Source organism: Macaca thibetana, chromosome 6, assembly GCF_024542745.1.
Source record: "Macaca thibetana thibetana isolate TM-01 chromosome 6, ASM2454274v1, whole genome shotgun sequence".
Taxonomy (NCBI): Eukaryota; Metazoa; Chordata; class Mammalia; order Primates; family Cercopithecidae; genus Macaca; species Macaca thibetana.
This window is the reverse complement of record NC_065583.1, coordinates 111,129,627-111,156,707: the sequence shown is the minus strand read 5'-3', so window position 1 is coordinate 111,156,707 and position 27,081 is coordinate 111,129,627. Positions and strand designations below refer to the sequence as shown.

At 38.5% G+C, this 27,081-nt stretch overlaps 1 protein-coding gene and 1 long non-coding RNA gene across 2 annotated transcripts in view; one reads left to right on the top strand and one right to left on the bottom strand.

Annotated features, from left to right (window-relative positions):
- The window catches only part of LOC126956567 (uncharacterized), a 165,007-nt gene that overhangs the window by 71,389 nt on the left and 66,537 nt on the right, over nt 1-27,081 (bottom strand). The gene's annotated exons all lie outside the window — the stretch shown is intronic.
- MRPS36 (mitochondrial ribosomal protein S36) overlaps nt 10,261-27,081 on the top strand; it is a 587,034-nt gene continuing 570,213 nt past the window's right edge. Inside the window, exon 1 of the mRNA XM_050793603.1 lies at nt 10,261-10,264. The gene's annotated coding sequence lies outside the window, so the exon portion shown is untranslated. The remainder of the gene's footprint in view (nt 10,265-27,081) is intronic.

Below are 27,081 nucleotides of genomic sequence, written 5' to 3'. Positions count from 1 at the left end.
GGAATATATTTCATGGGAAAATCCAAAATACAGGGAGGATCTTCTACTGTTTATATTAGGAAGAAAGGAAGGGAGGGAGGAAGTAAAAAAGAAAGGAGGGAGAGAGGGAAGGAAGAAAGGAGGGAAGGAAGGAAGGAAAAAAGGAAGGATTAGTCTAAAAACCTACCATTTACAGATATTTAAGAAATTAATGTAATTCTAGTGACTAGTTTATTGTGACTCCATTAAAATGATTTTGAAGAGTATGCAACAACATGGAAAATGCTTACTATATGACTTTACGAGAAAATACAGAATATGAATACATTATAATCACATAATTTTGGGAAAGACAGAAAAGTATAAAGACAAAAGTAAACAAAAATTAACAATTCAATCACCCAGGGAACTATTATTAACAGAATGTTTTCATCCAGTCATTTTTCACTTCATGTAGGTACATATATACACAAACACGTATTTTAATGAAATAAAATTGAGATCTCATGATGTATACTTACCTTTATATCCTACCTTTTTTTACACATTTTATTTATCGGCTTTATATATTCTTTAAAAATATGATTGTCAATACTTGCATAGAAGTCTATCATATGAACATCCCATGATATATTATGTTGAACCATATAAAAATGCTGCTTTGTAAATCAACATTTTATATGATTCAATAATTTTATATCAGCAGTTTTAAATGATTTTACTCAGTATTTACCTAATTCTCATTTGGAGGACTTGGGTTACATTAATTACAATGCAATCATTATCAATAAATATTTAGTACCTTTGCACTTATTTCTACAAGGAGAATTTGTAGATAAGCATATTTTTAAGATCCCTCAAATGTTTTTTCATATTGCCCTTCAGAAAACTTGTACCTATCCACATTCCCATAGTAGTCCTTCTCATATTGTTTTTACTGCACTCCAAATGCAAGAAACTGCTTATATTTTCTATTTAACACATGATGTTCTAGAAAAAAATGCCATTTTTTCATACTTGCCATTTAAGACAACAGTTTCCCCACAATAGGGCCTGTTCCGGGGTGGGGAGGGGGGCGCGGAAGGGAAGAGATAGCGTTAGGACAAACACCTAATGCATGCGAGACTTAAAACCTAGATGATGGGTTGATGGATGCAGCAAATCACCATGGCACATGTATACCTATGTAACAAACCTGCATGTTCTGCACATATATCCCAGAATTTACAGCATAACAACAATTTTTGAAGAAAATGTTTTCCTGGAATAGTTGTGAATAATTTATCTCATCAAAGCTTGTTTATGTCAGGAGAAAGGACTTTCTGTTGAAGTCTTCTATCTGGACAGATCAAAATTGGAAATCAGTTCTGAAGTTTAGGGTAAAAAACAAACAGGATATGTTCTGGGGCAAAGTAAATACAGCAATGGGAAAAAACACAGGGAATTCGAAATTCCAGGGTTAAGTTGAGATTTTTCAAGGTTAGAATCTAGTGAGGTTATGGAAGCCCACTAGTTCAGACTGAAACAGAATGAAGCATGAAAGGATGATCACCAATAAAAGGATGTTATGGAAGCCCACTAATTCAGACTGAAACAGAATGAAGCATGAAAGGATGATCACCAATAAAAGAGAGCTCTTGGATGTCTTTGTTGTTTGGTGATGTCTCCATCTCTGCCAGCATAACACCTGCATCCCAATCAGCATTCACTTCTCTACGGTGACCTGTCACCCAGCTGTCACAACCTCACATGGTGGCACAGTGTTGGTTGATGGGTAAAGTCTGAGGGGATAGAAATTATAAAAAGATGGAAGGGAGATAATTTAGAGAGTGCCCTCTTAGGGGAATTTCTACTAGCTCCTTTTAATGCAAATCACCACTGGTTCAGATAAATAGCCTCACAAGGGTAGTAAGTAAATCTTTGGCCATTCTGGCCATCTTCTCCACAAAAGACAAAGGAGAATTTTGGAAGGGTTACAGAGGCTTCCAGGGCCCACTACAGCCAGGGACCTGCCTGGGACTTCTTTAAAGAGAGCTTAAAGGGTGACTTTGTTCTCCAGAAAACAATCTAAAGAAAAGGCAGAAACTCTCTAGCCAAAGTGACCCCAGGCCAATTAAAACATGAAACTGAATAAAAATATGGAGACCTTTCAAGGGAAGGCTCCATAATGAGCAGGTGCAAAAGCTTCTTTGAGCCATGGCAAGTCCTTGCTTCCCAATAAAACTTCGGATCCCCCAAGTTTGCTTGGCTGGGGACTCCTCTAGGAACAGAGCACAGAGCTCTCCTGGAGTCTTTGAAAGACATTTTCACAGATTGCTATAAGCCCACCAGCACCAGGTACACCATCAGCAGAGATGCTTAAACCAGGAAACCAGCTTGATCTAGCTCATGAATGCAACCACATCTAATTTTCCTTCTCCCAGATCACTGGCTCTAAAGACATTCAAGCTGCAATAACTTAGTTTCACACATCACAAGCCACTAAGTTTCACACTTGTCAAAGATTAATGAATTACATTTGAGCTGTGGGTCCAGGTCTGGACCTGACCCTCGTCTCTGTGCAGTTTCCCTTCCTTTCAGTTTCTCAGATGCCTGTCCTATGGGGCAACCAGTCATAAAAACAGATAGGAGACAGAAAGTGGGCCCTGAAGTTTCCACATTTCAGAAAAGATCAAGAAACTCAGCTTTCAATCCTCTTAAAAATGTTCCTCCTCCTACGTCTGATTCAGAAGGCACGCATGCAGAACTAACCCCACACAGAACTTCTTAATTATATATAATAACTTTTCCTCTCATAGTTTCTCTTCATATAGAGGTTTACACCAGTGGCTCTAATATTCTTTCCATAAATACTTATTTGGGACATATCTCCATACATAACCATTTCCCACTGCCAACATTGGATATTGCGTACATTAATATTACTTTCCCTCTTCTCAATCTATGACCAGTACTTGAAAACTTCATCTAAAATATGCTTTGGGGATTTAGGGTTTCTGGAAGACCCACTTAAAGCCTTAGAGAACATCTCTGGGGTTAGTATCTATTTTCAGGAGCCTTGGACAAATGTTTTGTCTCCTATTCTTAAATGTTACATCACAGAATTAAGACGAGGCCCCTCCTATATTGTGAATGAATTTGAAGTAGAATTATATCTGAAGGGGTTTATAAAAATATATTTTATGTTTTTGTCTAGCCTGTTTACATAGTGGTAATATTTACAAGTGAAACCCAATGTGGCACTTAATTGAGTTTGTATTTTTTCCAAATATATTCTTAGCCCCCAATTATTTAACTCCCATGGGAAATGGTCAGATCACACTTTTTCCATTTCAGAAGAGAAGAAACTGATTATATTTTAAACCATTTTTTCACTTCTAGTATAATCAAGAAAGTTTCTACCAGACTCTAGCATCCAACAGATAACAAGTACAAAGCATGGACAAATTATACAAAGAAAAATGAAATATCCAAAGGTACTAGAGAGTAAACTCAAGTAGGAAAATTCTGAAAGGAAACTGAGATTTGATAGAAGGGATTGGTGCAGGTGAGTTAAGAGTATTTATGTCTTCTGCTGAAAGGCAGGTCAAAGTCAGTGCCACACAGAGTAACTAAAATTCTAATAGAAAAACCAAGTCTTTCTAGACTAAAGAATCAAAGGTCATAATTTGGGGCAACCACAGCTACTGGAAAATAGGCAGGAAAATCCCTGAAAAAGTGAACTAGTGAGAAGGAGCTCCAAATTTTCTACATATATTTTTTCTAAGTATCTGAATCACCCCTGAATCACATATGTATTTGGTAGACTCAATGCACCTCAGCAAAGAAGAAAGAAAGAAACAACAAGAAAAGCTAAACTTGTCAGGTGCAGTGGCTCACACCTGTTATCTCAGTACTTTGGGAGGCTGAGGCAGGAGGATCACTTGAGCTCAGGGGTTTGAGATCAGCCTGAGCAGTATAGTGAGACCCTGTCTCTATTTTAATGATAACAACAACAACAACAACAACAAAGAGAGAGTATGCTATATAGTTTGAGCTACAAAGGTAATTGCCTGCTGAAATAAAACATCAATAGTCTTCAGAGGGATGTAATACAAATCAGAATACCTACAACCAATCATTCACAATGTCCAGAGTATAATATGAAATTTATTACCATATGAAGAAACTATCCCCAGTAAAATAAAGAAATATATTCTTACAATGAATTCAAAGATAATAAATCTCTATTGAGAAACAGAAACTATTAAAAAAAAGAATTAAATTGAAATTTTACCACTGAAAATCACCATATCTAAAAGTTAAAATTCACTCATTGTGCTTCATAGAATGGAAAATACAGAAGAGTCAGTAAGCTTGAAAACAGATAAATGGAAATGATCACTCTGAAAGACAGAGGGAAATAGATTGAGGAAAATAGAATATATCCTCTTGAGCTCATGGACCTATGAAGCAATAACTAAAGATCTAACATATGTGTCATAGGAGTCTCAGGAGGAGAGAGGAGAGGAGAGTTGAGAGTGAGCATTAAAAAATATGTAAAGGTATAATGACTGAAAAGTTTCCAGATTTGTTAAAAGACTTAAATTTACAGATCCAAGAAGCTTAATTAACTTCAAACAGGAAAACTGTATGTAGTTTCATCATAGTTAAACTGCTAAAAAACAAAGATAAGGAAAAAAGTCTTGAAAGCAGTCAGATAAAACCACACATTACACACAGTAGAACAATGGTTGAAAAATACTAACTTCTCATTTAAAATTTTGGAGCCAGAAGACAGTGGAACAATATCTTTTAAATAACTAAAAACAGAACAAATAAAAATCTGTTACACCTGAATTCAATATGCAGTGAAAAGATCTTTCAAGAATGAGGCAAAATAAAGAACATTTTCATATAAAATAAAACTAAAAGAATTTATGATTAGTTATCTGCACCAGAAGAAAAGCTAAAGGAAATTCTGCAGGCTGGAAGGAAACAATACCAAATAGAAACACAAATTTATAGAAAAGAATGTAAAACATCAAAAATGGTAAATATCTTGGTAGACATAAAAGACCTTTTCATCTTTATTTCTTTTAAATTCAGAAGGCTATTTACAAAAAAGCATAACATTGCCTCATGGAATTCACAATGTATGTTAGCATACTACATGTAATAACTACAGCACAAAGGACAGAGGTAGCATGGACTCATACAGCTGAAACCCCTAGAATAACCTTTAAAAATAATGCACAAAGGTGTATCTAAAAATACAATAGGCATTTTTGGTTGGTTTTTTTGTTTGTTTGTTTGTTTGTTTGTTTTTGAGAAACAGGGTCTTGCTCTGTCACCCACGTTTCAGTGCAGTGGCAATGATCATAGCTCACTGGGCTCAAGTAACTCTCCTGCCTCAGCCTCATGAGTAGCTGGGACTACAGGCATGCACCACTATGCCAGGCTAATTATTTTATTTTCTGTGGAGGCAGGATTTCGCTTTGTTGCCCAGGCTGGTCTCAACTCCTGGCCGCAAGAATCCTCCTGCCTTGGCCTCCCAAAGTGCTGGGATTACAGGTGTGAGCCACCACACACAGCCTACAATAGACATTTTTAGAAAGCAATCCTAGAGAAGAAAAAAGGAAAAGCAGAAAAATAACAAAAAAAATTAATAAAACAGTAGACCTAAATCCAACCATATCAGTAATTTTATTAATTGTTTATAGACCAAACAGAAATTGTCAGAATTAATTAAAAAAAAAAAAAAAGACAAGACCCAGTTACCAGAAATGCACTTTAAATCCTATAAGGAAGCCAAGAAGCATATAAGCAGTCCAAGCTATAACACAAAAACAAAACAAAAAGCAAATTTATGGAAAAAACTTGACAAATCTCCACAAAAGTCTATGCTTGAGAAAATAGCCTCTATGACTTTTCAAACCTTATGCTTCAGAACCAAGTACACAATTTACTGATTTTAGCCAGACAGCAAGATCATTTTCTATATTCAACTTTATCTCCATTAACATATAAAGAATTATTCCACATGTAAGTGAGACATCATCAAATTTTTTATTTGAACATTACATTCTTACTTGCATTTTGAGAGGGGGTAGGAAACGTGGGCTCTGATTGAGTTTTGAGGAATATTGGTTAGGTATTTTGTAGAATGACTCTCATTTTGGGTTTGTATGGTGTTTTTCTCACAATTATATTAGAGTTACGAGTTTTTCTTTTTCCATTCTCCATTCTTTAGAAGCAGGTCACTAACTCTAGCCCACACTCATGGTGGAGGAAATTAATTAGGTTCCATCTCCTGGAGAGGGTGGCATCTACATAAATTATTTGAAATTCTTCTAAAGGGAAAAATATTTTAATTTCTTTTTTCCTCCATTTTCAACCATTTATTTATATCAGTATGAACTCATATATATTTATTTTGTCTTTTGAGTTATAGTATAACACCATGCCATCTCTTTTTAATTTAAGTGAAATCATTTTCTGTGCATAGAATTTTTTTTTAAGAGACTTTAAGTTTTGGAGCAGTTTTAGGTTCACAGTAAAACAGAACAGAAGGTACATAGCTTTGTCCATAACCAACAACCCCTACAGATGGGTAATAGACAAAGCTGTGTACCTTCTGATATTGACACATCATTATACGGTAATGACATATCATTATATCCAGAGTCCATAATTTACATTATGCTCTTGGCATTGTACATTCTATGGTTTGGGACAAATGAATAATTTGTCCATGAATCCACTATCATAATATCTTAGAGTACTTTACCCTAAAAATCCTCTGTGCTGCACCTATTCAGTTCTCCCTTCCCTCTAGTCCCTGGCAACTACTGATCTTTTAACCATCTCCATAGTTTTCTTTTTCAGGATGTCATATAATTGAAATCATAAGGTGTGTAGCCTTTTCAGATTTACTTCTTTCACTTAGTAACACACATTTAAGTCTCTTCCATGTTCTTTTGTGGCTTGATAACTCATTTCTTTTTAGCACGGAATAATATTCCAGTGTCTGGATGCACTACAGTTTACCCAGTCACCTACTGAAGGACATCTTGATTTGCTTCCAAGTTTTGGTAATTATGAATAAAGGTGCTATAATTATTTGTGTGCAGGTTTTTGTGTGGACATAAGTTTTCAACTCCTTTGGGTAAATACTTAGCAGCACAAGCTGTGGATTTTATGGTAAGAGTATATTTAGTTGTGTAAGAAATTGACAAACTATCTTCTAAATTGGATTTTTGCATTCCCATCAGCAAAGAGCAAGTGTTCCTGTTGCTCTACATCCTCTCCAGCATTTGTTTTTGTCAATGTTCCAGATTTTGACTATTCTAATAAATCTGTAGTGGTAGCTCATTGTCATTTTAATAGGCATTTTGATGATGACATATGATGTGGAGCATTTTTTCATATGCTTATTTTCCATCTTTATATCTCCATTGGTGAAGTGTCAAAGTCTTTGGCCCATTTTTTAAAAAATGAGGTTGTTTGTTTTCTTATTGTTGAGTTTTAAGGGATCTTTGTATATTTTGGATAACAGTTCTTTATCAGATAATGTCTTCCACAAATAATTTCTCCCAATCTTTAGCTAGTTTCTTAGTCTCTTGACAGTATCTTTCATGTAGCAGAAATTTTCTATTTTAATGATGTTAGCTTATTAATTCTTCCTTTCATGAACTGTACCTTTGGTGTTGCAACTAAAAAATTACCCCAAACCCAAGATTGTCTAGATTTTTTCCTATACTATCTTCTAAACGTTTTATAGGTTTACGCATAGGTCTGTATCCATTTTTAGTTAATTTTCATAAAGGGTATAAGTTCTGTGTCTAGATTTATTTACTTTTTTGCATTTGGACATCCAGTTGTTCCAGCACCATTTCTGTCTTGATTATTGACTGTAGCTTTATAGTATGACATGAAGTCAAGTAGTGACTATCCTCCAGCTTTGTTCTTCTCCTTCAATATTGTGCTGACTATTCTGGATCTTTTGTGTCTCCATATAAACTTTAATATAAGTTTGTCAATATCCACACAAATAACTTGCTGGGATTTTTATTGAGATCACACTGAATCTATAGATCAATTGAGCCATCCTATCCATGAACACAGAATCTCTCTCCATTTATTTAGTTGCCCTTTGGTTTATTTCATCAGAGTTTTGTCATTTCCCTCATATAGATCTTGTACATATTTTGTTATACATATACCTAAGTATTTCATTTTGAGGTATGCTAATGTAAATGGTATTATGTTTTTAATTTCAAATTATATTTATTGTTGATATATAGAAAAGTGACTGACTTTTGTGTATTAACTTTGTATCCTGCAAGTACCAGGAGGTTGGTTTGGTTTTTTTGTTTGTTTGTTTGTTTTTGGTCAATTCTCTTAGATTTTCTACACAATCATGTTATCTGAGAACAAAGACAGGTGTGTTTTTCCCCCCCTTCTCCATTTGTGCACCTTTTATTTCCTTTCTTGTCTTATATTAGCCAGGACTTTCAGCACAATGTTGAAAAGCAGTGCTGAGAGGGGACGTCTTTGTCTTGTTCCTGATCTTGGTAAGAAAGTTTCAAGTTTCCAACTTGAAGAAACTTGAAGTATGATGTTAGCTGTAGGGCTTTTGTAGACATTTTTAAATCAAGTTGAGGAAGTTCCCCTCTATTCTAGTTTACTGAGTTTTTCATTATGAATACGTGTTGGATTTTGTCAGATGCTTTTTCTGTCCATATTGATATAATCATGTGATTTTTCTTCTTTAGCCTGTTGATGTGATGGATTACATTAATTGATTCTCAAATGTTGAACTAGCCTTGCACACCTGGGATAAATTCTGCTTCATTGTGGTGTATAATTCTTTTTATACATTGTTGGATTCAATTTGCTAAAATTTTGTTGAGGATTTTTGATCTATGTTCATGACAGATACTGGTCTGTAGTTTTCTTTTCTTGTCTTTGTTTGGTTTTGGTATTAGGGTAATGCTGGCCTCAAAGAATGAGCTAGAAAATATTCCCTCTCATCTTATATTTTGAAGAAATTATAGGTAACTGGTATAATTTCTTCCTTAAATATTGGTAGAATTTACCAGTGAACCTATCTAGGCCTGGCATTTTCTGTTTTGGAAAGTTATTAATTATTGCTTCAATTTCTTTAAGAGATATAGGCCTATTCAGAGTGTCTACTTCTTCTCGTGTGGGTTTGGCAGATAAGGTTTTCCAAGGGATTCATTCATTTCATCTAGGTTATTAAATTTGTGGGCATAGAGTTGTTCATATTATGCCTTTATAATCTTTTTAACGTTCATGGGATCTGTGGTGATGTCCCCTTTTTATTTCTGATATTAATATTTTGTGTTCTCTTTTTTGTAATTAGTTTGACTAGAGGCTTAATAATTTTAATAATCTTTTCAAATAATCAGCTTTTGGTTTTGCTGATTCTATTGATTTCCCACTTTTAATTTAGTTAATTTCTGCACAAATTTTTTATTCCTTTTTTCTACTTTGGATTTAATTTGGTCTTCTTTTTCTAGTTTCCTATAGTGAAAGCTTAGATGATTGATTTTAGATCTTTTCTTCTATTATAATATATGCATTTATGCTACAAATTTCCCTCTAAACATCACTTTTGCTACATCCCACAAATTTTGATTTTGTTTTCATTTTCATTCTGAACCTTTTTGATTCACGTAATCTGTAATGTACATTTCTATATCACCCTAAGTAGATCTATTCCACTTTAACTGGTATATAATATTACATTATATGGCTATTTCATATTTTACTTATTTAGTGCTATTTTATAAGATCCTTAAGTTGTTTTAATTTTTATTCTTATTCAAACAATGCTCAATAAAATATCTGTGTATATCTTTATATATTGCAGGATTATATCAATAAGATAAATTCCTAACGTTGGAATTGTTTAGTCAACTGATACATATATTTTCCAATGTGATAAATATTATCTAATTGTTTTGCAAAAGTGTTGCACCAGTTAATACTCATGATGAGCTTTCAATAGGTCATTGCTTTTGTAGGAGGAGATCCACTCTCCTTTTTTAATTGCAAAGCATAGTCCCCTTACCTAATTACAGCAGGATGTCATACCTGTATATTTTGCTAGAAACACATTAACCTAGAGATGCGTGACTTAAATGTTAATCTTAGGTGTTGATATGCTCTGATGAGTAAGAAATTGATAAAAGCTAGAGACAAAATGGGAGAAATAACTTGAGGCTTGCTGTAACAGTAACAGAAAATAAAAATCAAGAGAAAAACAGTTAGAGGGGGGATAAAGCAAAACATAAACAAAAAAGGGGGAAGGGGAGAGTGAAGACCACAGAGATGTGGTTAATCAACAACAGGATGTGACAAACTGGGGAGCTGACCAATATCCTTAACATAAGATTTTGAGAAAAATAGAGCTCACAGGGCAGACTTAAACCTGGGAATCATTCTTCATATTTACCCAAAGAGACCTATGGCACTAGTGAGTATTTGTTTTCTCAGGTACTAGTGATTCAAAGACAGGGAGATAAAAAGGGGAAAATTAAGATCAAAAGCCTAACTTATTTTATGCAAGAGACAGTTGAATTCTAAAATTTTTGTTTTCTGTTTTTTTACCTTCTCATAGGCCTAGCTTTAGGATTTCTTTCACCATAAATTCTTTCATAGATGGGATCCCTGTCTGCTACAGCAGATGCTACCCCTGAGAGACTTGAAGTGACCTCTACCTCACACATGAGAGGAAAGACTCTTCTGTTTACTTCTTGGGGAATGTAGTGATTCAGGACTGTAGTGTTTCCTCTTGGAGTCTCTCTTAGAGGTTTTCCTATTGTTTTTGCTCTAAGCAGAGTCCCCACATTCACACTCCCCCAACCCCCTCCACAGCACAATCAATATTAACTCATTCGTAACAGAGGAGCAGCCTCTTTTCCAATCACAGTTCTGCTGACTTGTTTGGGATTGGTTTGGGTTGAGTCACTAAGAGACATATTAGATTAAGGCACTGGTCTTTTTAATAATAATATAGAATCTCCACACCTCTCAAATAGACCTCAAGTTTAGGAGTCATTTATTTTCATTACCCTCTCTTCATGGGAAAAATTGAGGACCCTGTTTATTTATTTAGAACAACAATAAGCTGAATCACTCTTGCTATTTAACATCTGACTTTTTAGAAAATATTCTTTGTTGTGCCTGAAGGCAATGCTGCAAAGGAAACAACCATTTTAAAAATAGGAAAGATAAATTAAATAATACCAATTTACAAACAAATTTAAAATCAAAACAACCCCCGCTACACTCTCTTCTTGGTCAGCTCTGCCTCAGCCTAAGAGATCAGTAGGTAAACGTTTTGTTACCTCTGTTTGCACACATGGATCATCAGGTGAGAGGGTGGGTGTTTGGGAGGAGTTGGGGAGAGGGGTGAAACAATATTTTTGCACCAAATAACTCGGACTCTCCAGTTTGTAGTTAGTTTATAATAAGTTTGTGATCCATGGATCTTTGTAACTTAAGGAACCATAATGACAATTCCAAAGGCTACATTAATTCCTTTTTAAAATAAAAGAAGGAGGGTCTGCTGAGAGTGGATGTTAGGAACTAAGCTATTTCCATTACCCTATTTTAAGTAAATCGCTAGCTAGAAGGCCCATGTACCAGCTACTACTAACTCCCAACTTCAGAAAGTCATTTGCAATGAGCTTTCCATACCTCTTTGGGTGGGAAATGTACTATTGCTTCTCTTCTTAGCGAGGCTATCAAGAAACACACTTCAAAAAATTCCCGTGGGACACATAATCATTCCTTCAAAATAGCAATTTGGCTGTAGCAGCCTTCTTCCCATTCAGCTAAGCAAGTGTGTGAATGGTAATGGAGACAGCTAATGCCTTTTGGTTTTGCTGTGGGCAGGGGAATCTTACCATCATATGTAATTAGTAAGAACTACAAGAAAAAGACAATTGTTATAGAAGTCACACTGAAAATACTCTAACAAGTAGTCTAAGCAACATTCATTGAGCTCCTTTGGGGGTGGGGAAAGGGGGGTAATTTTCTGGTGTTAAGAATGTCATAAGATTGCCAAGGTAGCAAATGAGTGGGACTTTACAAAGGCCTTTGGAAGGAGAGGGGGCAATCCCACGAGAAAATGACAGGTGATGTTTTATTTCCATGGTCCTTTTTTACTTGCCAGTTCTTTCTTCTCAGTAACACAACTGATATTCCCCTTCCCCCAACAACGACGACAATAAAATAAATTTTTCAAAGATTCTCAATATGAGTCATGGAATTACCCGCTGTGGACCAGGAAGTTCTCTTCAGGCTCTCACCTGCTAAACTATGGCAGAAGTTTGGAACCTTTGATTGTGCAAAAGTTTCAAAAATCCACAGCACAGCTCTCCTCCTGCTGGGCTATGAATGGGGAGACAAGGGACCAGTACCAGTGAAGGACATCCGGAAGAGGAAGTGGATGAAGGCTCTGCCACTGGCCAAAATCGGGTTGCACCTTTTCTCCCATGCTCCCCATACAAGCCCCTACAACGACATTCTCCTGGAAGCCCATTTTCATTGCTGCCTCCAGGCCTTTGCTCTCCTGTTTGTCTGGGACTACCTGGGAGCCCTTCTTTTAAACCCATCCTAGTCTGATTTGAACTCATTTTTCAAGGACCCACCTCTTCCCGGTTTATAGGCCATTTTCTCTAATTTCAGCCCACACTGCACTCTCCTTTCTCTGAATTCTTGTAGCACTTATAATCTCTCTATAATTATAATAACAACAATATTTTAGTTATTTATCAAGTACTCACTAAATGTCAGGTCCTATGCTAAGTAGTTTACATTATCTTTTATTTAATTTTCACAGCTATCCCAACCCATGTTACATTTGAGAAAACCATGGTCATGTAGCTAGTAAGTGGCAGCATGGGATTTGAACCCAGGTCCATCACTGGTAAAGCCTGTGTCCTTCCCCGTGGTCCGTATTTCATTTTTTGGGCTACCTCACAATATACTTGCACTGCATCCTTTTTATATATTTTATATTTCATTCCATGTGCTTGTGCCTCATCTTCACAACAGAATTTATGCCTCTGATGAATGGGGTTACTTATTAGATGTGTGTTTACTGTCCGTTTTGTCAAGCATGGGATCAAGCATTTAGTAGGCGCCTAATATTTGTGACTGGATATAGCATGAATAGACATGCATCATTCTTCGAAGCTCTCAACGGGCTTTATAAGAACAATCACACCAGACGATGGTGCATGGAGGAGGGGAGCAGTGTAGTGGTCGCATGTAAAAAGGGTCCCTGAATAGCCAATAAACCATCTTACTCAGGTTCACTGTGATCCCCTTAACCTCTCAGAAATAGGCAAGGCCATGTGAAGCCTGGCACAGATAGAGTATCAGAGAAATCCCAAGAGATGCAGCACCCCTGCCACAAAAGCAGTGTGGCTGTGGCAATCATTGTTCCTGAAGCTTCTCTGAGGATCCAAGATCACTTCAGCCAATCAGCTCCAGGATAGAAAGAACTTCAGGGTTTTTCTGGGCTTCCTTGCCAAGCTTTAAATAGCTTAGTTACATCATTGAGAACCAGTGCCAAATGAAAGTCTTTCTGATTGACCTGCTATTAGGAGGCCACTGCATTATAAACCATCAAACTTTAGCCATAAAATAATTTCAAATGCAGTGTCAAGAGAAGAGTTCCAATATGTAATAAATAAAACTTAGAAGATGTGTAAAACTTAAAGGGTGGGTCAACTGGTTCAAATGGCATACAAATTTAATGTGAGTGTCACAGTCTAATGGAAAAAACAGCATCTCAGGATCCAAGGGGGTTCACATCAGTTTCAGCTTTGCCCTTCATGTAACCTCAGCCATGCTACTTCATCTTACTGTGCCTCAGTCTCCTCAGCTGCATAACAAAGACTGCGAATTCATTGATTCTCAAATTACATGCTAGACATCATCTGAGGTTCACATGACGGCATAAGCTTCGTTTCCCAAACCTCATGTAAATACACACCATATGTTTCTAAAAAGTTCTCTGTATACACACCTCTATTACAAAAGTATATCACTTAGCAAGTTCTGTCAAGGTAACGAGCCCCATTTTAAAGAAAAAGAAAGGGAGGGAAGAATCATGTTCAGGGTCACAGAAAATAAGGCCAGAAACACACAGAAACAGGTTCCAGATATGCAATCTGCTGCTTATCCATGGAGCCATGCTACTTTCCTTTAAGAAGAGAGCACTTGAAAGAATAAGGTTCTACCTCTAGTCTCATCAAGGAGAGCAACACCTTTGTAATGACTTCTCAAGTGACTTGAGAAAAATACTTTCTTATCACAATTTCCATGTATATTCAAAATTACCATAATTCCCATGTCAATTCAAAATTAGAAAAAATATTAACACCTTTTCTTAACTGTACAGATGCCAGGGGAACAGAGTCCAAGACTCATTGTAGAGGGGAAAAAACCCAAGGTTCTCACAGAATCTCCATCCCCAGCCCGCTTGGCCAGAGTTTCCTTTTTAAATTCTTATGTCTCTATCTCTCACGGGTCTCCTCTTCCTCTTTTCCTCTTGTCACACTATCTGCTATCTTTCCTGGCCACCTCTAAAAGCCAACACCCTCATCCTTTCCCCTTTGTTTGCTTGTTGCATCTACCTGTTAAGGGGCTCAGAAACAAGAGGCCAAAGCCTGTTAAAATCAGAAATAAAGCTACATAACTAGAGAAGACCTGAGCTGCCTCCCTGAGAGAAGCACACAAGTGTGACATCTGCTAGTTGCTAAGTCCGCGTCTGTCACAGACAGTGGTAGAGGTCTCTCTTTCAGAGTAAAGAAGCCTAGCTGGATTTAGAAAGCAGCATCATTTGGGCTCTTGACTTTGGGAGAAGGAGTCCCTCTGATATGACACACCAGTTAATTCTTATTCCACAAAAACTGTAACCATAGCACAGTTAAAGCACGATAGTGGGAACAGGTAATGAATAGGGTCACTTTCCTGAGTGACATCTCCACTAAGATCTTTCATCATATCAGCCATCTGTGACCCAGCCAAGCAGCATTTACCAGGTCAGTCCTATATAAGAAATAATAGGAGGTGGGGATGGGCATTTGAGCTTGGCAAAGTTGTAATTCAATCTTTTGGACTTTGAACATAAATGGGACAAAGTCCTACAGAGACCACAATGGGTGTTAGGGAATAAAATGGCACCTTTCTCAAAGAAACAGCTAGAAAGGAAGCATCCCAAGCTACGTCCTGAAAGACTCTACCCTCTGGGACTAAATTACAGTCATCAGAACCTTTATCTTAGAAGCAAATTGTTCATTGTACTTACTCTACGAGGACCCTCATTGGTATCTGTTTCTCAACTTCACCCATGAGTTACTCCCTTCAGGAAGGCTTCCATACACTCCTTCCCACCTTGTACTAGATGCCTCTCTTCTGACGCACAACACCCTGTCACACTTCTGACCAACTTACACACACACACTGTACTATAATTGTATGCTTTTCTTCATCTGTAGGCTCCAGGTCCAGTAGGACAAGGCCTGCATCTTTTGGCTCATAACTTTAGCACCCTTATATGTGCCTTGTGCATAGTACATGTTCACTATATGTTTGAATGAATGAGTACATGAATCTTTGTATCTTCTATAATACAGTTCTCCTTCCACCAAAGCATTCATCTTGGTACCTTCCCATCATGAGGCCAGGGTAGGGCTTTGTGACATCACTCTAAGATAAGATAAAAGCACAAGAATAGGTTGTACTTAGCAGAGGCAAAACAAGCTGTCCTCAAGCAGGGTGTGACACAGGTTTCTTCTTGTCTTGAGGATGAGTGAAGAAGCCCACAGCCACATGGGTATTTTCGCAGCTTCCCGTGGGGGAAAGACTGACCCTGGATAGGTAGGTGATACATGACCTTGGAAACACATGGTTTCATTGTGGCCGGGGCCTAAAAGAAACAGGACTGGGCCTTGTGGCAGGTCTGGCCTCCAAAGCCTGGAAGGATGAGATTGGTGCTCCATGCTGTGGCCCAGAGAACTGTGTGAGTTGTTTCTTGAACACAAAGTGACATGTCCATGCCCTAGACACCAGCACAAGAATTCAAGCCCTGTACAGTGGAGCTCTCTTATACCTTTCCTAGGCAACTAATTCAATTTTCAGGAGAAGGGGAAAAAAACAAAAAAGGAACAGCTGGCATTTTCCATTGAAGGTTCTGAATAAAACCAGAAATACTTCGTGCTTTTGGGATTGGGAGGTGGAGTAATGTGAGCTGCCAAGCTGCAACGTGTTCTTAAACAAACAGGCTGTGCAACCACAGGAAAAGCCATCTAGGAAGGTATATTTTTATTAGTCCTTCTTTCAAAGACTTACAAGATTTTAAAAGAACCACATGAATTCTGTTTTTAACTTGCATAAAAGCCTGAAGTTAATTTTTATGAGCAGATTTCAAATCCCTGAAAAACAGGTTTGGTAATATCTCTGACAGGGCTTGAACTGCGAGGTTTAAGGAGGCCTCAGAAAAAAAAAAAAAAAAAAGACAGTTTAATGTCCTCTGTACGTTTTCACTGAAAAGCTGTGTCACATTTTGGTAAATAATATTTAAAGGACAACAAATCTTGCTTAACAACACTCCATGGAAAAAGCCGGCAATGAATGACTTCTACTGACTTTTAATGGTTGGGTGCAAATCATCAAAGCTAAGGCTAATGACTAGAAAACTATGAGTTTTCTTGGTTTCTGATATGTGATGTTGAAAGAATAGTCCATAAAACAGACCACCAACTCCCACCTCTCTCCCATCCCTAAAATGCCTCATCCAGTCAGTTTCTACTTATAGTTCTCAAGTAAGCAGAAGACATGAGAAGGTCACTGCACTCCCTGTGCATCTGCTGAGCCCTGACTTGATCTATGTCCACACGTGTAAGCTAATTAGAGCAAACATATTTAAATTTTTACTTTCTTTTTTTTTTTTTTGAGATGGCGTTTCACTTTGTCGCCCAGGTGGGAGTGCAATGGTACAATTTTGGCTCACTGCAACCTCCGCTTACTGGGTTCAAGCAATTCTCCTGCCTCAGCCTCCCCAGTAGCTGGGATTATAGGCATGTGCCACCACACCCAACTAATTTTTATATTTTTAGTAGAGACGAGGTTTTGCCATGTTGGTCAGGCTGGTCTCGAACTCCTGACCTTAGGTGATCCACCCTCCTTGGCCTCCCAAAGTTCTGGGATTACAGGCGGGAGCCACTGTGCCCGGCCTTAATTTTTTTTTTTTCTAATTCAGCCATATAATTGATTAGTATCCTTAAAGTCAATTTGGTTAACTAATAGTAATTTTCCTTAATAATTTACAGTTTATTGAAATTATTGATATGAATCAATAATACTTCTGACAGGTTAATGTCTGTATAAGCACAACATAAAGCTACTAGTCCTAGAAACTGAAGGCAGACAATTTTTTCTCTCACTTTTTCTTTAGCCTCAACCCAAATAGAATGGAAGGTCAAAATGTGGCAATGTCTTGGTCACTTTGGAAGAGCCAACCCAGCAGACATAATATTTCCGCATGTCACATGACCAAGATAAATAGCAGGTCAGGAAGCCAGGACCAGAACCCAGCAGAGAGCTGTGCTCAAGAGGTGGAAATGAGAGCACAGAGTCAGGGCACTGTGTCTATGTCTTGCTACTAGACCCCAGCAGCAGGGGGTCAGGAAATGACCTGGGCTTGGTTCCAACCAAAAGGAGAGGTTCAGAATCCCTTCTATCCCCTCTAGACCCTTCCATTCACCAGCCACTTCTTCCTACCTTTGCCCACCATCTCCACCCCAGAAGCCAAGCCTCAAAACAGACTATATCTGGAAACTGCTTACCTTGTGGACAGGATGTGAAATATTTTAAACATCCTAATGCTACAACAACAGTGATCAGTGGTTTTATTTTATGTCAACACCGAAGTGTGAGGACCAAATGTAAATAGATTTTTAATCACAACATTATTTCCAGAATGGCAGGAGAATTTAATTTTAGGATTTGGGAAGAAGGAGTTATTGTTAACTATCTGAGAAGAATCAAGATTTGGGAGCAGGAAGTGAAGATTATCCAAATTAAAGATTGTGCTAATTTATTACAACCATATATACTGAAAACAAGCATGTTGGGGTAAGTGGACTGCTTCCTCCATAGCAGAGTTATGATGGCTTGGGAAGAAAGAATTAAGCCATTATAAAAAGTACAGCAACCTTCCTCCTTCCAGCCTGCCTGCGCAAAGTGACCATGCAGAACAAGCCATACCTGTACACTATCTCCATTTCAAACATGTATAAAATCCTATTTACACAGTTCTAAACTTTCTTGAGAACTACTGATTCCACTACAATCCTGGAGTCCTAAAATGTCTTATGTAATCCACTCCAACTTTTTCAATTTGCAGATGAAAAGACCGAGGTGCAGAGAGATAGAGTGACTTTCCCCAAATTTTAGAGTTTTCTGTTCCTCTCAGGGTGTAACAGGACAAAAAGTGATAATCTATGTGACTTGGGGTTGGGAGATCAGTGTAATGTAGTGTGTTTTGATCTTGGCCAACTGTGCGATCTTAAGCAATTTTATTTCTCTGAGCCTCAATTTTCTTATTTCTAACAACTGGTATAATAATGGCACCAACTTCAGAGGTTTTGTGGTAATTAAATGAGAAAACATATTTAAAGCATTGAGTACAGTGTCTGGTACCTAGTGGGTATCAACAAAAGGTATCTATAATAGGTATTTTTGTTATTGGTATTATTACTGTGCTAATAGCATAATGGTTGACAGAATAATGAAGTCAGGAGTCAAAATAAATTATAATAATGATGATTATTATCATAATAATATGAGTAACATTTCTTAAATATGTATCTGGGCACTTTAATGATTGCTTTAACTACATTATCTCACTCAGTTCTCCTAATTCTATAGATAAGGAAACTTTCCCTTAGAGAAGCTTAAAATTTTGCTCAACAGCTGACAAATGATGCTCCTAGGATATGAACCTAGGTCTCACAGACTCTAGAATTCCTGCCATTATGCTGAATTAAGGAAAACCATCGATAGATTAAGGAAAAATAAAGAAAAGGAAAGTGTTTAATTGCACGAGTGAGGTCCTTTACTCTTTTCCCAACTAAAACAGATGAAAGCCTACATTTTAGAACAAGATGGGCCAATATCAATCACTTCACTTAACCATGTCAGACTTTTATGATAAATGTTATGGCTGAGGGTGAGGTCACTCAATGTCAGCTCAATATCCCTTTAACAGGGAGCTATAAGTCAATCCTGCCATCTTAAGATTTATCTCTGGTGTACAATAAAATTGGTTGTTTTTCTATTGATTGAGCATTTGAGATACCAAAGCTTGAGAATTCGCTGCTATTTATTTGATATGTTCCTGTGTCTGTCAAACTTGTAGGAGTGTTATCTCCTGTTTTAATGTGGCTTGAAGCTTCCCAAATCCGTCTTCCATAATTGTTTGGGTAATGTCATTTGTTTGAAAAATGGGGGTAAATTGAGGGCCTCTCTTTTCGTATTTACAGATATTAAGAGATTTTATTTATGCAAGCTGTTAACCAGGTTAATGTTGCCCACCCCATCCCGAGGGGTTAGAGTGTGGGTGAGGCATACTTCTTAAGGGTGCTCAAAGCCTCTGAAAAATTACATCTTCAGTAAAAAGCCCACATATTGCAAAATGTTGGAAGGACGGTGCCTTAAATTGTGAAATCTTCTGTGAGGGATCTCATTTTTCTGGAACTCCCTGACATCTGATCCCTCATGTTGCTGGAAGGATTCCAAGAGCACCATAAAATTAGGGCTGGTCCTGTCTGAACTGAGTCCAGATCATTTCAAAGTGACTCAAGGCAGGGAAATAAATATTGAACCTAGTTAAATGTTGCTTGAGATTATGCTTGGCACTGGGTGTCCAGTCACTGATTTACTCTTAGGTTACAGGGGTTATTTTGAGCCCAAATGGATGTGCCAGGGCGGATTCATTCAATGGCAGCAATTATTTGCAAGCACAGTTGCATTTCTGACATGTTTAGCGGAATGTAATGTAGAGATTTATGTGATAGTACTGGGTGGGTGTAACAGACATTAAAGTCCTCAGTTTCATGCTACTTTACTCAACCCTGGATCACATTTGGCTTTTCCCCATTCTTTTTCTCCTTTTTCTTGTCTTGCTTGAAAAAAAAAAAAAAAACTGACTTTTTTTCTGTCTTTCTTTCTCTTTCTTTCTCTCTCTCTTTCTCTTTCTTTCTTTCCTTTCTTTCTCGTCCCTTTCCTTTTAGACAATAACTTATAAGTTATGAATGAACAATACGAAATTAGAATCAAAGAGGTCAAAAGAAAGAGTTGTAATGATATTCAGCTCACCCCACTCCCACTTTAAACCACCCTAAAAATGTGGGGATAGCTACTTGGAAAAGAAATGTTTTAAATGGCCAGTTACAACTTTAAAGAAGAGATTTTGAAGCACAAGTACCCATCGTACACATGCACTATGTACAGCCACATGATTTAAGCCCTGTTGAGTTGGCCTGTGACATGTTTCATTTACGACTGATGTCGGGTCTTGTAACTCAGTGCCACAAGATGGAAGTCACATGCAGTTCCAGTCCTCTGCCTCTTTTCCCTTTAGCAAGAGGAGGATACTCCCTAGTGCCACGTTTCGTCTCACTGTTTGATCTGAGGCTTTGGCTGCTGTCAAGTCCCAGCTGGGCAAGACACTGGAGCAGCATTCTGGGATAAGAGCAACCTTTGGGATCACACAGACCCACATGGGACTCCTGATCTGCACTCTATTAACTGTCGACCTTCAGCAATTGACTTAAACTCTCTGAGCTCAGTTTCCTTATCTATAAGATGGAGATGATAATAGCTCCTACCTTGCAGTACTGTTGTGAAGATTTAATGGGGTAATGCACGTAAAGTGCTTGGGTCAGCACCTGGCATATAGCAACACTTACTACATGGTAGACAGCAGAACAATTCCTCAGATGTCAAACCACCTTTCTTTCTGACAGACCTGCAGACTCTGGCCACAGATGTGACCCTAGCCTCAAACCTCTACAGACCTGGTCAGAGAGATGAGGTGGCTCAAAAGCTTGGCGGGGGTGGACAATAGGGACAGGTCAGAGGTCCAGCATGGCAATCAGGCAGGAACCACCTTCCCAGGACACACCCCCACTTATTGGGTTACACTGCCTGTGCTTGGTCTCCAACCCATATCTACATTGGCATGGCAAGGTACAGGGCCTTGCCAAACACAATGCCAAGCACAGGCTTTATTAACTTGCCTACATCTTGAAAAAATAGACACAAAACCACAGAGTACAGATTAAATCCTGTTAGGAGAAAAATCAGTAAGAAATATCTGTTTAACAAAGCCCCATACTTAGACCATTTTCTTTCAAGAACTATTTGATCAAACTTAAGATTAGAAGCCATAATTTTCACAAATGTAAGACTGTATAGTTCCCAAAGCCTTTCCCCATACCTTATCTTATTTGAGCCTTCCCAGCAACTTTCAAGGTAAGTATTATCTCCACTTTACAGATAAGAAGCTGATGTTCAGAAAGTTTTAAGTCAAATCCAAGGTCACTCAGCTAATACCTGTTTGAGTTATTTCTTGATTCCAGATCTTCTGACCCCAGCATTCCCAGCACTACACTGTTAACCTTTTTCTACCCACTGAGGACTGTTCGCCAAAACCCCTACTACCCTCACATCCCAACACTCACCTGTGCTCTCTGGCTGTGATTAGAAACCTGACCAATGTATAGGCTCCAAAAAGGGACACAAGTTAAACGAGGCATGAAAAAAATCTGATTTAAAATATGATCATGAATATGCACCATATACAAAAGAACTTAATGGAAAGAAACAGAGTCCAAGAATTTCAGGGGGACTCTTCACTCTTCTAGCTTTAAGAAGCAAACTGGACCTGATGGGTGATGTACTTTGTGAGCCAGTTAAATATCATGAAACTTTTAATCATGATACATCCCATAGACCTCAGGGAGAAAGTAGTATTCTCACCAAAGGTACAGATGAATGGGGATTTTATGAACAGAGGCAGATCAGTTCCTCTACACAGACTCTATGCTCCCGGCTACAGTGATTTATTTCTGTCCCTTCCAACCCAACATTTCCTGAGAACCCCCATGGCCCCTCTCTTTGCTAGGTGGGGAAGAAAGACCTGATCTGGTCACAGGAGCAGTGTTGGTGAGGAGAGGACGACAGACCTAGTGATGTTTCTTTCACCCTCCCCACTTCCCACCACCTGGAAAATGAAGACTGACAACTATTAATGACTCCTGGTAACCACATATGGATTATTCATGAGATAAAGCATGATTTAAACCATAGCTATGAAATGATTATTTCGTGTCCCACAGAGCCCTTCCCCAGCCAGGCCTGAAGCTATGGGGATGGAGGTGGGTGTTTGGGATGAACCAGGACTGCCACACAGAACATCCAAAGAACCCAACTTCTTGACTGTGGGGAGCACAGGCAGAGCTGATTGGACATCAGCTACTCTGGGGAACACAGGAGATTGCCTATTTTTTAGGAAATGTTCCAAAAAATTGTTTCCCCTCCTCTTTAGCCCAGAGTGAAGTAGGGTGTTTCCTATGCGGAAAGTGCAACCTCCTCCGGCCCCTTAACACCGTGAGAGAAGGCTCAGCACCACATACTCGCTGAGCTAACTGAACCGATGGTGCTCTCCGTAAGTGGCCACTAGACTACAACTGGGGTCAACCAGAGCATGCCCAGTGACATCTGCAGATCCCAAGATATGATTTCATTAACTGCTGTGGATAAATCAGTTGGGCATTTGCTGGCAGTGTTTAAAATGCCATGACGGGTCAGATTAGAAAGCTGCTAGCACTGTAAGTCCAAAGGTGACCCGAGGAGGGTTCTTGGCTTCTGCCAAGGGTAAGATCCCACAGCTGCTTGAGCTGACTCCACCAGAACAAAGTGAGACCTCTGCCAGCAGGCCCGTCATTCCATCTAGACAGGTGTGGCCTCCTGCCACCACCAGGACACACATCTGTAATACAACCAGAGACAACCAAGGTACCCTGGGCTGGAGGCAGGGCAGGGGTAACTGCAGTCTCAGAACCTACTTCCCAGGATGCTTGACAAAGTTCTCCCCCACAGGTGCTTCTCCTCTCTGGAGTAGTGTAATGATGAAAGACAGGTATTGGAAGTTGAACTACCAAGGTTTGAGTCCCAGCTCTGCCCACCAACTACGTAATCATGAGAAAGTCAACCCCTCTGAATCTCAGGTTCCTCCTCTGCAAAAGGGAATAATAAAGCTCCTATTTGGTCCTGTAACGTTGTTGTAAGGATTAAAAGACATGATTGGTGCAAAGAGGTAGAATAGTGAGTCAACACGAAGTCATGTTTCATATTATTTTTCATTTAGGGTCCTCCATCTTCCCCTTACCCTGGAGACCCATCCTGTCTGCTCTAGTGGGGTAGTGCCTTGTTCTCTGGGATGCTCCTCCCTTTACTCTGAAAGAGACCAAATCACCAGTCCACACAAAGCTTAATGTGTTGTTCTCAGGAGCATTTGTATTCAATAAGAGGGTGGAACTTTAGCTACAAGGAGCAAACTCCTAGAAGGAAATTTCCAGTTTTATTGGTCTGCAAGTAGAAAAGGGTTATTTGCATCACATAGGAGAGTATTGAAAAGGAGGCGAGGAAGTAGGCTAAGGCCTCATAACCTGGACATTGATTTCAGGATAAGAAGTGCATATATAAGAGGTTTCATAGGTAGAGTCGAGAGCAAGAATAGGAGAAAGTTTTTAAGAAAAAATAGGATTGAAGGGGAACAAGTGTTGCCATGTGGAGATCCTGCTTGGAGCACTCACTAACCTAGAGCCACCTTGCCATGGGATGGACCTGCAGCCTCTGGAGTCCTTGGTAAGGGATGGCTGAGCTGAGCTGAGTGTTCACTTTCCTGTGCTTCTTACATTTCCTAAGGTGTAGGCAACCAGGAGATACCTTGTTCTCTACAATTTTCTGGGACCAACACAGCCACATCTATTATCCCTTTGTCCTTCCTCACTTTCCTTGCATCTCTTCATACACATTCACATACACACACACACACACACACACACACACACAACCGTTTCCAGGTCTGAGAAAAAGGTAATAGACAACACACAAACTCTAAGAATCAAATGCAGACATGTGAAGCTGGCCAGGTGCAATCATACATGCCCTCAGGTAAGGCATGATTTATCACCAAAGTCCCCACCTCCTTTGCTCTCTGAAAACACTCTGCCTTCTTGCAGATGGATGGTGACAGTCCCACTCCTTTCTACCTCATACTGAGGCCACCTTGAGCATGTGGCTGGCCATGCAGCCTTGAAAAGTACAAATGACCCCAAGGGACTAAAATAGAATGGGGAAAGTCAGGCACTCCAAAGCTGCAACATCACCCTCTGGCAGTTATAATTGCTCCCCTGCAGTGAGGGAATGTCCCTGCCCACTACTCATCAACCAGGTAGCTCCTGGAGGGCTCAAGTTCCTGGTGGAAGGGGCTTGGCCTGTTTCAACTAACTTCACGCAGCACAAAGTCCAGCCCATCTCTCTGTAGCTCTGGGCATTTAACAAATGTTTTAATGATGATGATGCAACCCTTTCAGCTTAGGTCTGTCAGGGTCCCCTGAGAAACATATATTATCTGAAGCTTTCCCTTTTGCTTAATTACATTGTACTAATGTTTTTTCCACTAGATTTCTCCTCCCCCAACTCTCCCATCCAAATCCTGCTTCACTGTGGGTTGGATTTACATAAAAGGCCAGCACATTATAATTGTGATGATTGATCGCTGAAGTTTCTTTGGATTCAGATTTGTTTCCTAATGTGGGTCATTTTTCATCATAAAGAGTTGGCTGATAATGATGTCATTTCCATTGCTTGAATTTTGAGGCAGTGGCCACATATCACAGAGTTTAAATGACTGTCTATAGGGCAGCAAAATCATGTCGTTATCAGTTTAAAGCAGTTGCTGCTTTACTCCTGGGGACAAAACAAGAATTGGAGCCTCCTAAAACTCATCAAACAAGAGCAGGATGCCAGGAATACAAATCTGCAACTGGGCCTGGGAAAGGAGCAGCAGGAAGGAGGGGTGGTGGTGAAGCAAACCTGTTTTTGCATGAGGCTGTGTGGTAAGTATCAGATAAAAATGACAAAGTCATACTTGACAGAAAATAAGCTGTATTGCTGATCACTGGATACCTTAGATGTGGTCTCCCACAATCCTTTAACTGTGATTTCACAGCAAGATTAACGAGCAAGAATTGAAATCACGCACGAAGAGAAGCTTTGGACTAAAACCCATCTGCCGGATAAGTCAATAAATGTCCCTGTCATCAACTGCTTGGGACTGGGATGGAGCTGGAATATGGCCCTAATGTTGCATGTGTGGAGTATGGATATAAAATGAAATGATGTTACATGTGTGTTTAAAACAAATAACTGCATTGTTAAAATCCCAAGGCTTGCAGACCCTAAATCACTGTGAGTGAGCTGCTGCCCCAGATGCTCTGTTTTCTGCTATTTTCCTCCAGCCACCTTCCCATGTGGCATGTCCTTCTGAACCCGCTAGGATGCCCTGCAGATGTTAAAAGTGTATAGTACAGCCCCAGCCCTGTCTTCCACAGTCTTTCTCATGCAACCCAGCATCCCTTCTCCAACTTCTTTTCCAAATACTGTAACTTGGAGAAAATTGCAAGAACAGTAAAATGAACACCCATATATTGTTCACCTACATTCACTGTTTATTGTCCCAGATATGCTTTATCTCTCTATATATATATGCACACACTTTTTTTTTGTTTAATCATTTGAGAATTCATTGTGTTAGCTTCCCATGCTTCGGGACACTTTCCTCCTACATACTTAGGTAAGTATCTCAACAGAAAATTTTCCTCATTTCATATCATACTCCAGAAATTTCACATTGATATAATACTCTTCTCTAATATGGTCTTTTTAAAGTTCAATTGTCCCTACACAGTTTTATGCAGCTGATTTAAGTACATACATAAACACACACACCCACACACACCTGCACACGCACACACACGCCTCCAGGGTTTAATCAAAGATCTTAGATTGCGTTTAGCTGACATGTTTGCTTTTTCATTTGTTTATTTTGTGTTGTGGTGTTGAATTGGTCCCAGCAGTATCAATATAAACTTATTTGTATTTCAAAAATTTATTTCTTAGGAAGATGGAGATATGTCAAGAAGACATAGGATTCATCCTGAAAGGATTCCCACTAGGAAAACTGGGATAATTTAAACATCAAAATGACAAATGACAGAAGTGGTTATAACATATTAGAGGAAACAAATATATATTCTGATATTTTGAAAAATCAAGGTGGGAAGAAGAATGAAACACTCCTCTTTACAAAAGAATACCAACTTTTGGTTGTATATATACTAATAAATGAGTAGGAAATTTAGAAATAGAAAATTGTCATTTTGTAACCATCATAGTGATAATTAATTCAGGCAGGGGCCATTATATCCCAGTCCGCATTTGTATCTTTCTTTTTCCACAGTGAGAATACAGGTTCCCAACAACCTTGTTACATTTACCCATTTGCCGGGTCCTGCAAATGGAGTTAAGTGGAGTTCAAGATTTCCATACAGTTTCATTTTTATTCTTAGAAAATGTTATGTTAGGTTGTGCAATCAGCACACTCTGTTCGAAAGTGACTTGAGTAATTTTTCTAATGTGTGATTTTTATCTATCTCATATAATTTTGATTTTTTTCTGTTTGAATTCAATTTTCATCTTTTTCTCATTTCTTAATTTTATTTTTTGGAAATGTAAACCTTTAACACACTTTGAAACACAAAACCAAATCAAAAGGGATCACCAGAGAAGTTCTGTCTTCTTCCCTACATGTTGCATTTGGTTCTCACTGATTCCTGGAGATAACAAATTTCATTCATTTCTAGCTTAATTTCCTTCTGTTTCTTTCTTTCTTTTTTTTTTTTTTAAGAAAAATAAGCAGATTCACAGACAACTTTTTAAGCC